General features: G+C 46.0%; 1 long non-coding RNA gene across 1 annotated transcript; it reads left to right on the top strand.

Annotated features, from left to right (window-relative positions):
* Positions 1–5,513: 5,513 nt before the first annotated feature.
* On the top strand, positions 5,514–12,692 carry LOC127612117 (uncharacterized). The gene is made up of 4 exons (XR_007965574.1): positions 5,514–7,028; positions 8,356–8,577; positions 11,781–11,831; positions 11,943–12,692. It is a non-coding gene; the product is annotated as an uncharacterized LOC127612117 (long non-coding RNA).
* Positions 12,693–13,129: the final 437 nt, after the last annotated feature.

Genomic DNA, 13,129 nt, shown 5'->3' with positions numbered 1-13,129 from the left:
GATAGTTAAACTCCTCCACTTGGGGTAAGATCTCTTCCCCGACCCGGAGGGGGCACTCCACCCTTTTCCGACTGAGGACCATGGTTTCAGATTTGGAGGTGCTGATTCTCATCCCAACCGCTTCACACTCGGCTGCGAAACGCTCCAGTGAGAGTTGGAGAGCCCCGTTTGAAGGAGCCAACAGCACCACATCATCTGCAAAAAGCAGGGATGCAATACTGAGGCCCCCAAAACGGACCCCCTCAACGCTTCGGCTGCGCCTAGAAATTCTGTCCATAAAGGTTATGAACAGAATCAGCGACAAACGGCAGCCTTGGCGGAGTCCTACCCCCACTGGAAACGATTCCGACTTACTGCTGGCAATGCGAACCAAACTCTGACATCGGTGGTATAGTGACCGAACAGCCCGTATCAGGGGGTTCGGTACCCCATACCCACGAAGCACCCCCAACAGAACTCCCCGAGGGACACGGTCAAACGCCTTCTCCAAGTCCACAAAACACATGTAGACTGGTTGGGCGAATTCCCACATACCCTCAAGGACCCTGCTAAGGGTGTAGAGCTGGTCCACTGTTCCACGGCCGGGACGAAAACCACACTGCTCCTCCTCAATTGGCGGCTCGACTTCCTGACGGACCCTCCTCTCCAGCACCCCTGAATAGACCTTACCAGGGAGACTGAGGAGTGTGATCCCTCTATAGTTGGAACACACCCTCCGGTCCCCCTTTTTAAAAAGAGGGACTACCACCCCGGTCTGCTAATCCAGAGGCACTCTCCCTGTTGACCACGCGATGTTGCAGAGGCGTGTCAACCAGGACAGCCCAACAACATCCAGAGCCTTGAGGAACTCCGGGCGGATCTCATCCACCCCTGGGGCCCTACCACCGAGGAGCTTTTTAACCACATCGGTGACTTCAACCACAGAGATAGGAGAGCCCACCTCAGAGTCCCCAGGCTCTGCTTCCTCCAAGGAAGGCGTGTTGGTGGAGTTGAGGAGGTCTTCGAAGTACTCTGCCCACCGGTTCACAACGTCCTGAGTCGAAGTCAGCAGCGCCCCATCCCCGCTGTACACAGTGTTAGTGGTGCACTGCTTCCCCCTCCTGAGACGTCGGATGGTTGACCAGAATTTCCTCGAAGCCGTCCGGAAGTCGGCTTCCATGGCCTCGCCGAACTCTTCCCACGCTCGGGTTTTTGCCTCGGCGACCACCAAAGCTGCGTTCCGCTTGGCCAGTCGATACCCGTCAGCTGCCTCTGGGGTCCCACAGGCCATCAAGTATCGATAGGACTCCTTCTTCAGCTTGACGGCATCCCTTACTGCTGGTGTCCACCAGCGAGTACGGGGGTTGCCGCCACGACAGGCACCAACCACCTTACGGCCACAACTCAGATTGGCCGCCTCAACAATAGAGGCACGGAACATGGGACTCGGACTCAATGTCCCCCGTCTCCCCCGGAACATGGGAAAAGCTCTGTCGGAGGTGGGAGTTGAAACTCCTGACAGGGGATTCCGCCAGACGCTCCCAACAAACCCTCACTATACGCTTGGGTCTGCCAGGACGGACCGGCATCTTCCCCCACCATCGGAGCCTACTCACCACCAGGTGGTGATCAGTTGACAGCTCCGCTCCTCTCTTCACCCGAGTGTCCAGAACATGCGGCCGCAAATCCGATGATACAACTACAAAGTCGATCATCGAACTGCGGCCTAGGGTGTCCTGGTGCCAAGTGCACATATGGACACCCTTATGCTTTAACAAGGTGTTCGTTATGGACAATCCGTGACGAGCACAGAAGTCCAATAACAAAACACCACTCGGGTTCTGATCGGGGGGGCCGTTCCTCCCAATCACGCCCCTCCAGGTATCACTGTCATTGCCCACGTGAGCATTGAAGTCCCCCAGCAGAACAAGGGAGTCCCCAGCAGGAGTACTCTCCAGCACACCCTCCAAGGACTCCAAAAAGGGTGGGTATGCTGAGCTGCTGTTTGGTGCATATGCACAAACAACAGTCAGGACCCGTCCAGCCACCCGAAGGCGGAGGGAGGCGACCCTCTCGTCTACCGGTGTGAACCCCAATGTACAGGCACTGAGCCGGGGGGCAATGAGTATGCCCACACCTGCTCTGCGCCTCTCACCGTGAGCAACTCCAGAGTGGAAGAGAGTCCAACCCCTCTCGAGAGAACTGGCACCAGAACCCAGGCTGTGTGTGGAGGCAAGTCCGACTATATCCAGTCGGAAATTCTCTGCCTCACACACCAGCTCGGGCTCCTTCCCTGCCAGAGAGGTGACATTCCATGTCCCAAGAGCTAGCTTCTGCAGCCGAGGATCGGACCACCAGGGTCCCCGCCTTTGGCTGCCGCCCAGCTCACATTGCACCCGACCCATTTGGCCCCTCTCATTAGCGGTGAGCCCATGGGAAGGGGGACCCACGTTGCCTCTTCGGGCTGTGCCCGGCCGGGCCCCATGGGTGTAGGCCCGGCCACCAGGCGCCTGCCAACGAGCCCCACCTCCAGGCCTGGCTCCAGAAGGGGGCCCCGGTGACCCGCGTCCGGGCAAGGGAGACCTAGATCCATTTATTGTATTCATCATTGGGGTCTTTGAGCCGTGCTTTGTCTGGCCCCTCACCTCGAACCTGTTTGCCATGGGTGACCCTGCCAGGGGCATAAAGCCCCAGACAACTTAGCTTCTAGGATCATTGGGACACACAAACCCCTCCACCACGGTAAGGTGACGACTCACGGAGGGCCCCAGAAAATCCAATTCATTTTATTCTGCTTTGGACATTGAAACTGGAAAATATGACTTGCATTCAATAAGTAAAGAATTCCAATTCCAAGAAACCAAGAAACGATTAAATTCCATATTAGAGTTTGGAATTATGTTGCTTTAAAAACAATTGTAAATTTTTAAGTCAGTTTAAATATACTGTGTGTGCGGTTGTGTTTGTGAACATATATATAATTTTATTTGCTGTAATTATTTTAGGAGTATGTGACATTGGTGATCCTCGTTACTCAAATACTGTATGTAGATGTTGCTCAAAATTTATCATGCTCTCCTTCACATCAGACCTCAAAGTTCACAAAGGCTGTGGGAACTTTGATAATTGACTTAATCATTGGCCAAGAAGAGGAGCGGCTGTTACCTGCTCCAAAACGAAGTTTTTGCAGCACCCCTCCCCCCAGACATGAGTTTGTTTACATTTCATTTAGCAGAGCTGCGCAGAAGCCAGCGACAACGCTTTGCAAGAAAAAAATGAGTTAGGTACTGTATTGCAGAAGTGTCCCCAGCATATCCAATTTATTTCATTCAGCTTTGGACATTGAAACTGGAAAATATGACTTGCATTCAATAAGTAAATAATTGTTTCATCTAAATTCCATATTAGAGTTTGGAATTATGTTGCTTTAAAAACAATTGTAAAATTGTAAGTCAGTTTAAATATACTGTGTGTGCGCGGAGTATGTGACATTGGTGAGCCTAGTTACTCAAATACTGTATGTAGATGTTGCTCAAAATTTATCATGCTCGCCTTCACAGCAGACCTCAAAGTTCAAAAAGGCTATGGCAATTTTGATAATTGACTTAGTCATTGGCCATGAAGAGGAGCGGCTGTTACCTGCTCCAAAACGAAGTTTTTGCTGCACCCCTCCCCCCAGACATGAGTTTGTTTACATTTCAATTAGCAGAGCTGCGCAGAAGCCAGCCACAACGCTTTGCAAGAAAAAATGAATTAGGTACTGTATTGCAGAAGTGTCCCCAGCATATCCAATTTGTTTCATTCTGCTTTGGACATTTCAACTGGATCATTATGATTTGCATCCAATAAGTAACAACAGTAAGTATTCTTTAGTAAGAAATCATGTTTGCGTTGCTCAATCAGTCTTGATAACAGAATTTCGTTTTTGTGGGACATGACTACGATACACGTCCTTTATGAACATGCAAGTGTGTTAACAAAATACATGTGTAAGAACACAAGCAGTAAAATGCAAAAATATATGCTCCAACAACACAAATAACACAAAAACGGCAGTATACAGTACAGGTATATGAACAAAATACATTATAACAAGACTAGTCACAAAATGAGGGCTCTTTGCTCCAAAATGAGACCTATAACAGCTGGTGGCTTTTCTTTCCAATCACTCACTATCTCGAACTTGACCTCCCCTCGATCACCACCCAAGACAGCGTTGCTCAGCTGATGTTGTGCAACAAATGTCTGAAGGCATCCACGGGACCCTTCAAAGTCCTCCATGCCCATAGTGCGATGGAACTCGCCTTCTCTCTGATTAGCGCTCCAGTTAGCGCAAATTGTTTTCAAATCTCTAAATTACCTCGTGCCACCTTACCTCGCTGACCTCATCTGGTCTGCGGACCAGACATTATTAGAAGGACCAAGAACTAAACTGAGGCTCAGAGGGGATGGAGCCTTTTCTGTTGCTGGTCCCTCTCTCTGGAATGACCTCCCACTGAACAGTCGGCAAGCCTCCTCGCTGCCCATCTTCAAAACGCGCCTCAAAACTCACTTGTATTCTTTGGCATTTGACTCACCATGACTTAGATTTGTTCTTGGTTTTGCTGTTCGGTGCTTTCTACCGTATTTATTACAGACTGCGTTACTGTTTGTTGTATATGTTAAATTGCTCCATGTAAAGCACTTTGTATGCAGCGATGGCTGTTTGAAAGTGCTCTATAAATAATGTTGAGTTGAGTTAGCATGATAGCAGGTCAAGCATTCCAGGAAACGTTCATTTACTCTACAGTCCGTCGAGCCACAAGCAACTTGCTTTGAGCATCTAATCGGATGCATTCCATGTTCCCTTCCACAGTCATTACCATTCCTTTGTTTGGATGCAACGATCGACAGGACGTAAATGTAAATGAATGGAATAGAAAGCCGTTCACGATTCCAGTAAACTCATGCTAATAGAGAGATTCTGCTGTTTTTGTGCCAAAGAGAGTAAAAAGTGGTGCAGACAGTTATTCCGCGGTATCGAACGGGACTTGCTTGAGTTTGCTCTAATTCGAGCTTCGGTATGGCTTCCAGGTTCCAGGTATCGGAACGTTCGTCCGTCGTTATGAATCGATCACTAATGTAATATCCATCCATCCATATTCCACCGCTTATCCAAGGTCGGGTAACAGGGGCAGCAGCTTTAGCAGGGAAGCCCAGACTTCCCTCTCCCCAGCCACTTCTCCTAGCTCTGCCCGGGGATTCTGAAACGTTCCCAGGCCAGCTGAGTGACACAGTCTCTCCAGCGTGTCTTGGGTTGTCCCCGGGGCCTCCTGCCGGTGGGACATGCCCGGAACACCTTTAAAACTCATTTCGGCCGCTTGTATCTGGGATCTCATTCTTTCGGTCACGACTCATTGCTCATGACAGTAGATGAGGGTTGGAACGTAGATCAACCGGTAAATTGAGAGCTTCGCCCTTTGGCTCAGCTCCTTCTTCACCACGACTGACCGATACAAAGCGCGCAGAGCAAGCAGCAGCCGCCGCTTCACCGCTGCGCCTGTCGATCTCTCATTCCCTCCTGCCCTCACTTGCAAACAAGACCCCAAAATACTTAAACTCCTCCACTTGGGACAAGATCTCCTCCCCGACCCGGAGAGAGAACTCCACCCTTTTCCGACTGATTTTCATCCCAACCACTTCATACTCAGCTGCGAAACGCTCAAGTGAGAGTTGAAGGGCCCTGTTTGAAAGAGCCAACAGTCCCACATCATCTGCAATAAGCAGAGATGTAATACTGAGGCCACCAAAATGGACCCCCATCAACACTTACACTGCGCCTAGAAATTGCCAATGTCCGTAATGTTTATGAACAGAATCGATGACAAAGGGCAGCCTTGGCGGAGTCCAACCCTCACTGGAAACGATTCTGACTTACTGCCGGTAATGTGAACCAAATTCTGACATCTGTGGTGGAGGGACCAAAGTGCCCGCATCAGGGGACTCGGTACCTCATACTCCTGAAGCAATCATATAATGTAATATCGTACTCAAATGTGTAATGCATAGATTTTTATTCTGGGTGAGGGAATTTTCGTTTGACAGAAGTCAATAGATGGCAATACTTACTGTAATTATGTTTCATTGAACAATTATAATATTTAAGTCTGGTTTAAAAAATATGAACAGGTATATACATTTGTGTTATTACAGTTGCTGAAACATATAGATGTTGCTTGAAATTTATCATGCTCCCCTCAAAACAGACCGCAGAGTAAAATAAAAGTTAAAGGCTGAGCAATTTTAGTTTATCGTTGGCCATGAAGGGGGGAGGGGCTGTTCCCAGCTCCAAACCCTCGCAGTTGCACTGTTTGAACCTAGTTTATTCAGCTCCCCTCCCCCACACTAGTTTGAGCACGTGATCAACTAGGAGCGCGGTTCATACAGCAGCAACAAAGCTTTGCAAGAAGAGTTGAGTGTTGCAGTCGTGTCCCCAGAAAATCTAATTCGTTTTTTTCTGCTTTGGACATCGAAACTGTATAATACGAATTGCATCCAATAAGTAAATAATAATGATGTTTCATCACAATTCCATATTAGCATTTGGGAATAATGTTGCTTTCAGAACAATTACAATATTTTAAGTCGTTTTTAAAATATGTGTGTGTGTGTATATACTGTATATATATACAGTATGTATACACACACACATGTATATATGCTGTGCTCATTTTAGGAGTACATGACATTGGTGTAAACAAGAGTTCATAAAATATGTTGATATTGCTTGACATTTACTATGCCCCACTTCAAAACGGACCTCAGAGGAAAAGTGAAGGAGTTTTGGTTATGAAGGGGCGGGGCTGTTTTCACACCCCAAAACGTCACAGTTACGTTGCAGGAAACGAGTTTCTACAGCTACCCTCCCCCACATCACACTCGCTGACCATCAATTAGGAAACGCGCGCTTTGCTACCTGCACAAAAGGAAGGCGTTGAGAAGAGTGAGCGTACGAGTCAGCATCATCGAGAAAACCCCAGAAAGTGACAAATACTTCAGAATTAAAGCAGGTAAGACACTCAAGTTTTGAATATTTTCTTACAAGTTAGTTATTCTAAGTAATTCGGGCAGGCTCAAAGGTTCGTGTTATATCAGCATTAGAGTGAAACCAACTATATGAATAACTCTACTATGCTGTACCTAAGGAGTTGTCACCAAGATAGAAAGTTTCCTCTCAAACAATAAACTTTCAATAGGCCGTCAGACACACAATACAGCGCCACAGAATAGGCCGTTGGTGTGGTAAAATGAAGTTTTAACCCCCCCCCCCCCCGCCGCCGTCGTCTCGCCGTCGTCGTCGTCGCCATTTTAGTTGAGCAGAAAATTAGTTGCAAATGACCCAGCGTCTTTCGCCGCCGCCGCCATCTTAGTTGAGCAGAGAATTAGTTGCAAATGGAACCAGTGTCTTTCCATATACAGAAAGTAACTGCAAAAAGACGATGTAAAATACCAAGCAATTTACAGATAAAGTGGGTTGAACGAAATATTATACTGTGAACCATTATCAACACAAAAGTTAAAATTAAATAATAAATGAATGAAAAACAATAATAAAGGTTAAATGTGTGGATCACCAAAACCTATGCATTTTGGGCTGAAAAACCCCCCACTTATATGAGGAGAGATGCATATTTTCTATGTTTGTTAAGCTTTCTACTATTTTATGGGGACATTTTGATGATTTTTTTTGTGGCAACATACATTGTCACTGTCATCAACCTTTGCGATTTGTAACCACACTCGCTCATCGTTTATTGATCCCAAATATCCTTATTGGCAAAGCCGAATTAGTGGTGATTGAAACTTTGACTTTTCAAACGTCAAACCAGTTATTGGCCCAGGCTTATAAAAACATACTAGTGATGCATTCTCAGCATGAATCTTAACCTTATCATACTCATATCAACTTAGTGATTAGACGTTAATCGGCAAATTAGTGGATGAATGTTGATGTTGATTTTCTGAAATATCGATTGCTGGTATTGGCAGCCTCCACGATAACCTTAAAATAATGCCAGTATCAGCCTGATACCATTATTTGGTTTCGGCACTTACCTATCTTTGCCAAGCACTGGAAATGAGTGATATAGACATTTTTAAAAATTATAATAAGTCGACTTTTAATTGATTACCCGGTCAGTTTCAAATGCTGTATTTGCCCATATTAAACAAAATAAGTTATTTCTATAAGGTATTTCTGTTTTGCCATGTTAATGTGTTCGATTAATATTTTATCCCACAGAACTATCTTGTCATGTAAGCCTGAATTATCAGTACTATTCTCTAACATCATTAATTGCAATGGTATTTTCTGATCTTTTTTTTTTTAAATAACAGATGGACAATCCCACTGAAGATGGTGATTATTCTGACTCAAGTCTTTTTGGATCAGATGAGGAATACAAACCAACTAAGACATCCTCTGAGTCGAGTGATGACGAGGAGATATTCCATCCAAAGGTAGAAAAATTGTTCTTATGATACATCCAGTGAAGACTCTACAAGTCATCAGACATATGAAGCAGAGGAGCACAGTCATGTCTGCAATTCGTAAAGAAGGTAACCCATTAACCTATGTAAAAACAAAAGATGAGCAAAGAAGATCCTTCTTTAACCATAAAAGCATTTACAAAAAGGGAAGGCAAACGAGTTTGGCACAGAAGTCATTATTGCTTCTACTGTGGCCAATCAAATTTAAAGATGGCAAGGCAATTGGAAAGGAAACATAAGGCATCACAAAATAAATTCTGTGGGGGGGTTTGTGAACACATAAAGGAACAAATTACACAATCAACTCTGAGACGGTGCAGTCTCCTACAAAAGGAAAGATGACAGAAGTACAAACGAGCACGAAAGCAACACATTCTACCCGTATGTAATCAACTCTTTTCACGCGTAGCAAGTCTACTCCTGTAGCGTTCACACGTCCCATTTTATATCGGTGCTGCCCCGCATACTAGCATTTACTCCAGAGTAAATGTTTAAACCACCTCCTGAGCAGGGTTACATTTGCTCCGTTTTAAGCTGTTTTCAGGGGCTACACTGGTGTAACTTTGTACGTGGCAACGCTCGACATGGGGGCAGTCGGCTTTTGGGGTGGGGGGGGGGGCAGAACGGATGAATGGACATGTCAAGAGTTTTAATTTCTCCATAATTTGTTCCGGTCAGTTGTCACGCAGTATGAGGAACATATATACATTATATTTAATCCTTGTGTATTTTTAGCCGTTATAAATCAAATGTTTCTTGGGGGAAATAATGCGGCGTAAATTCACTCTAGCACCTAAAGCACTATGAAATTACATACAACAAAAATTTCTACTGTACAATATTACACGATCGATTACAGCATTGTTTTGGGTATTTTTGTATTTAGATTCATGTTCTTACCATTTCATTTATCAAATGCATTGCCCACACTGGACAATGTAATCTATCAATATAAAAGATGTTTTTCGAAACCCCTGCTATTCGCGTTCAATAGAGACCAGGCTCGTTCACTGGCTGCCACTGGAATGCACTTGAAGGGGGAAGATAATTTATGGATGATAGTTATTTTGAATCAGGAATCAGTATTTTATTTCTGCCAAATATTTGCATTGGTCTAACAAAATGTAATTATGTCGGTTGGTTCACACTGACTAGCATGAAATCATACAACATGTTCTTGTAACATACCTTTCAAATGTTATATGTTGCCCAGTAAATCTTCTCTATTCTTAATGGAAGCACGAACTTGTATTTAATACATAATACAATGATTTGCATGTCATGTTCAACCTCTATTTACCGTATTTTCACGACTATTCGACGCATCGTACTAATGGCCGCAGTCTCATTAATGCGTGACATTTCTGTATTTTACACATACACAGGACGCATCGTACGAATAGCCGCAGTTTTACAGTGGTAAAACATACGCCAGCTTAAACATACGGCATGCATGCGCGCACTCTAACACGTTAGCTTGAAGCATACGGTAGCATGCCAAGACATACAGATAAGATAAAAACAAGTTTTTAAAAAGGCAACGAAAGCAGAACTGAGTTCGGGTGTATTTTATTTAGCCATCGTACAATGTTCTCACGTTTTCGATCAATCATCACCCAGAAATCCATCAAAGTCCTCATCCTCTGTATCAGAAGCAGAGGACTGCACATCTCAGTTGTCATTGAATGCATCACATGCTAGTGTGAGTTGCTACGCATTGCCGAGCGGAAAGAAGGAGTAGCAACAGCAAAGTCAACATTTCTCTCGTGTGAAGCTTTCCCACATTTGAAAGTAAAGAACAGAGCGAAACATGGTGGCAGCGCGTGTGTGTGTAGAAAGAATTGAACAATTGTGCAAGTACCGTAATCCATCAAAAACGCCGCGTTCCCTCTCGTTGTTGCGTATTGTGGCGTAACTCGCCCAGCGCTGCCTCTCACTCTTTGTAAAGTTGTGTTTGCCATCGATCATTGTTCCCATGCTGTTCGCAACTTTACTTTGAACGCCCGGTTGATGCCAATGTCCAGCGGTTGGAGTTCTTTAGTCAAGCCTCCGGGAATAACGGCAAGCTCAGAGTTCATTTGCTTGACTTGATTTTTCACCGCTGCTGTGAGATGGTCACGCATGCCAAAAGCATAACCGGTGGCTTTAAGTTTTAACTGAGCTTCGTAGGCATGTCTCTTTGTCGAATTTATTTTCAGGGGTTCTTAGAAACCAAAACCGGAGTTGTTTTGCAACAATGCACATTGCCACACGCTATACAAGTGTTGGTACTGGCTTGAGGCGTCCACTTACACGCCCACCCTTCACCATTGGCGGACTAGCTTGTCTGTCCTCTCTCTCCCTCTCTCTCTCTCCCTCTCCATATATGTATATATACACGCCCACCCTTCTCTGATTGGCCGACTTCTTTCACAGTCACTTCCGCCTTTTCTCTATATAAACAGCGTGTTGGCTGTCAGTCAGATTTTGGAACTCAGCGCATATAAAGGACGCTCCGCACCCTAAGGCGTCCTGTCCATTTTGGAGAAAATTTAAGACTTTTAATGGCGCCTTATAGTCGTGAAAATACGGTAATTGGCTACACTACTATGTTGGAATTGATGGCTGCAACACGTTCCAAACAAGCTGGGACAAGGTTGTTTTGGATGCAGTGCTCTCTGATAGGTCGAAGGTCATGGCCTTTGAATGTTATCTGTTTTTGGCCTTGCCGCTTACATGCACTGATTGGTCCAGATTCTCTGAACCTTTTGATATTATTGACCAAAGATGACGTAATCCCTCAATTCCTTGCAATTATACGTTGTGAAACTCTGTCCTTCAACGATTCAACTTGTGGTGACCCTCACCCAATCTTTGCTTGTGAATTCAGGATAGCTACTTTTTGACCCAATCATGGCACCCACCCATTCACAGTTAGCCTGTTCACCGGTGGGATGTGACAAACAGGGGTTTGATGAGCATTTCTCAACATTATTTTTTTTGCTAGCTGTTCCATCTTTTATGGAACGCATTACAGCCATTAAATTCTAAGTTAAATATTATTGGAAAAAATTAAATGTACCAATTTGAACATTGAATGTTGTCTTGTCTTTGTAATGCTTCACTTAAATATAGGTTGGACATGATTTGCAAATCATTGTATTCTGTTTTGATTGATGAGCATAATGTCCCAATTTCACTGGAATTGGGTTACTAAATGAATGCCTTGATAGCATATTTTTGTTCAACAATGATGTTTGTTCTCCTTTTCATGTGGTGGTATCGACCTTTAGCCCCAAAAAGGGAAAAGCATCTCTCCAAAAGAGGGAAGACTGAATTGGATGGTAAGCTTTGGATGAGGAACTATATCTCTTTTTTCATAATTTAACCAGTTAAAATGCATGCAACGTATTTGACAATGAGTGTCAAATCAGGGATGTCCCATTTCATTGCAGATTCGAGTCCAGGCGGGGACCCTGGCGGTCCGATCCTTGGCTGCAGAAGCTAGCTCTTGGGACATGGAATGTCACCTCTCTGGCAGGGAAGGGGCCCGAGCTGGTGTGTGAGGCAGAGAATTTCCGACTGGATATAGTCGGACTTGCCTCCACACACAGCCTGGGTTCTGGTACCAGTTCTCTCGAGAGGGGTTGGACTCTCTTCCACTCTGGAGTTGCTCACGGTGAGAGGCGCAGAGCAGGTGTGGGCATACTCATTGCCCCCCGCCTCAGTGCCTGTACATTGGGGTTCACACCGGTAGACGAGAGGGTTGCCTCCCTCCGCCTTCGGGTGGGTGGACGGGTCCTGACTGTTGTTTGTGCATATGCACCAAACAGCAGCTCAGCATACCCACCCTTTTTGGAGTCCTTGGAGGGTGTGCTGGAGAGTACTCCTGCTGGGGACTCCATTGTTCTGCTGGGGGACTTCAATGCTCACGTGGGCAATGACAGTGATACCTGGAGGGGCGTGATTGGGAGGAACGGCCCCCCCGATCAAAACCCGAGTGGTGTTTTGTTATTGGACTTCTGTGCTCGTCACGGATTGTCCATAACGAACACCTTGTTCAAACATAAGGGTGTCCATATGTGCACTTGGCACCAGGACACCCTAGGCCGCAGTTCGATGATCGACTTTGTAGTTGTATCATCGGATTTGCGGCCGCATGTTCTGGACACTCGGGTGAAGAGAGGGGCGGAGCTGTCAACTGATCATCACCTGGTGGTGAGTAGGCTCCAATGGTGGGGGAAGATGCCGGTCCGTCCTGGCAGACCCAAACGTATAGTGAGGGTTTGTTGGGAGCGTCTGGCGGAATCCCCTGTCAGAAGGAGTTTCAACTCCCACCTCCGACAGAGCTTTTCCCATGTTCCGGGGGAGACGGGGGACATTGAGTCCGAGTGGACCATGTTCCGTGCCTCTATTGTTGAGGCGGCCAATCTGAGTTGTGGCCGTAAGGTGGTTGGTGCCTGTCGTGGCGGCAATCCCCGTACTCGCTGGTGGACACCAGCAGTAAGGGATGCCGTCAAGCTGAAGAAGGAGTCCTATCGAGCCTTTATGGCCTGTGGGACCCCAGAGGCAGCTGACGGGTATCGACTGGCCAAGCGGACCGCGGCTTCGGTGTTCGCCGAGGCAAAAACCCGAGCGTGGG

This window comes from Hippocampus zosterae, chromosome 12, assembly GCF_025434085.1.
Source record: "Hippocampus zosterae strain Florida chromosome 12, ASM2543408v3, whole genome shotgun sequence".
Taxonomy (NCBI): domain Eukaryota; kingdom Metazoa; phylum Chordata; class Actinopteri; order Syngnathiformes; family Syngnathidae; genus Hippocampus; species Hippocampus zosterae.
This window is presented reverse-complemented; position numbering and strand designations above follow the sequence as displayed.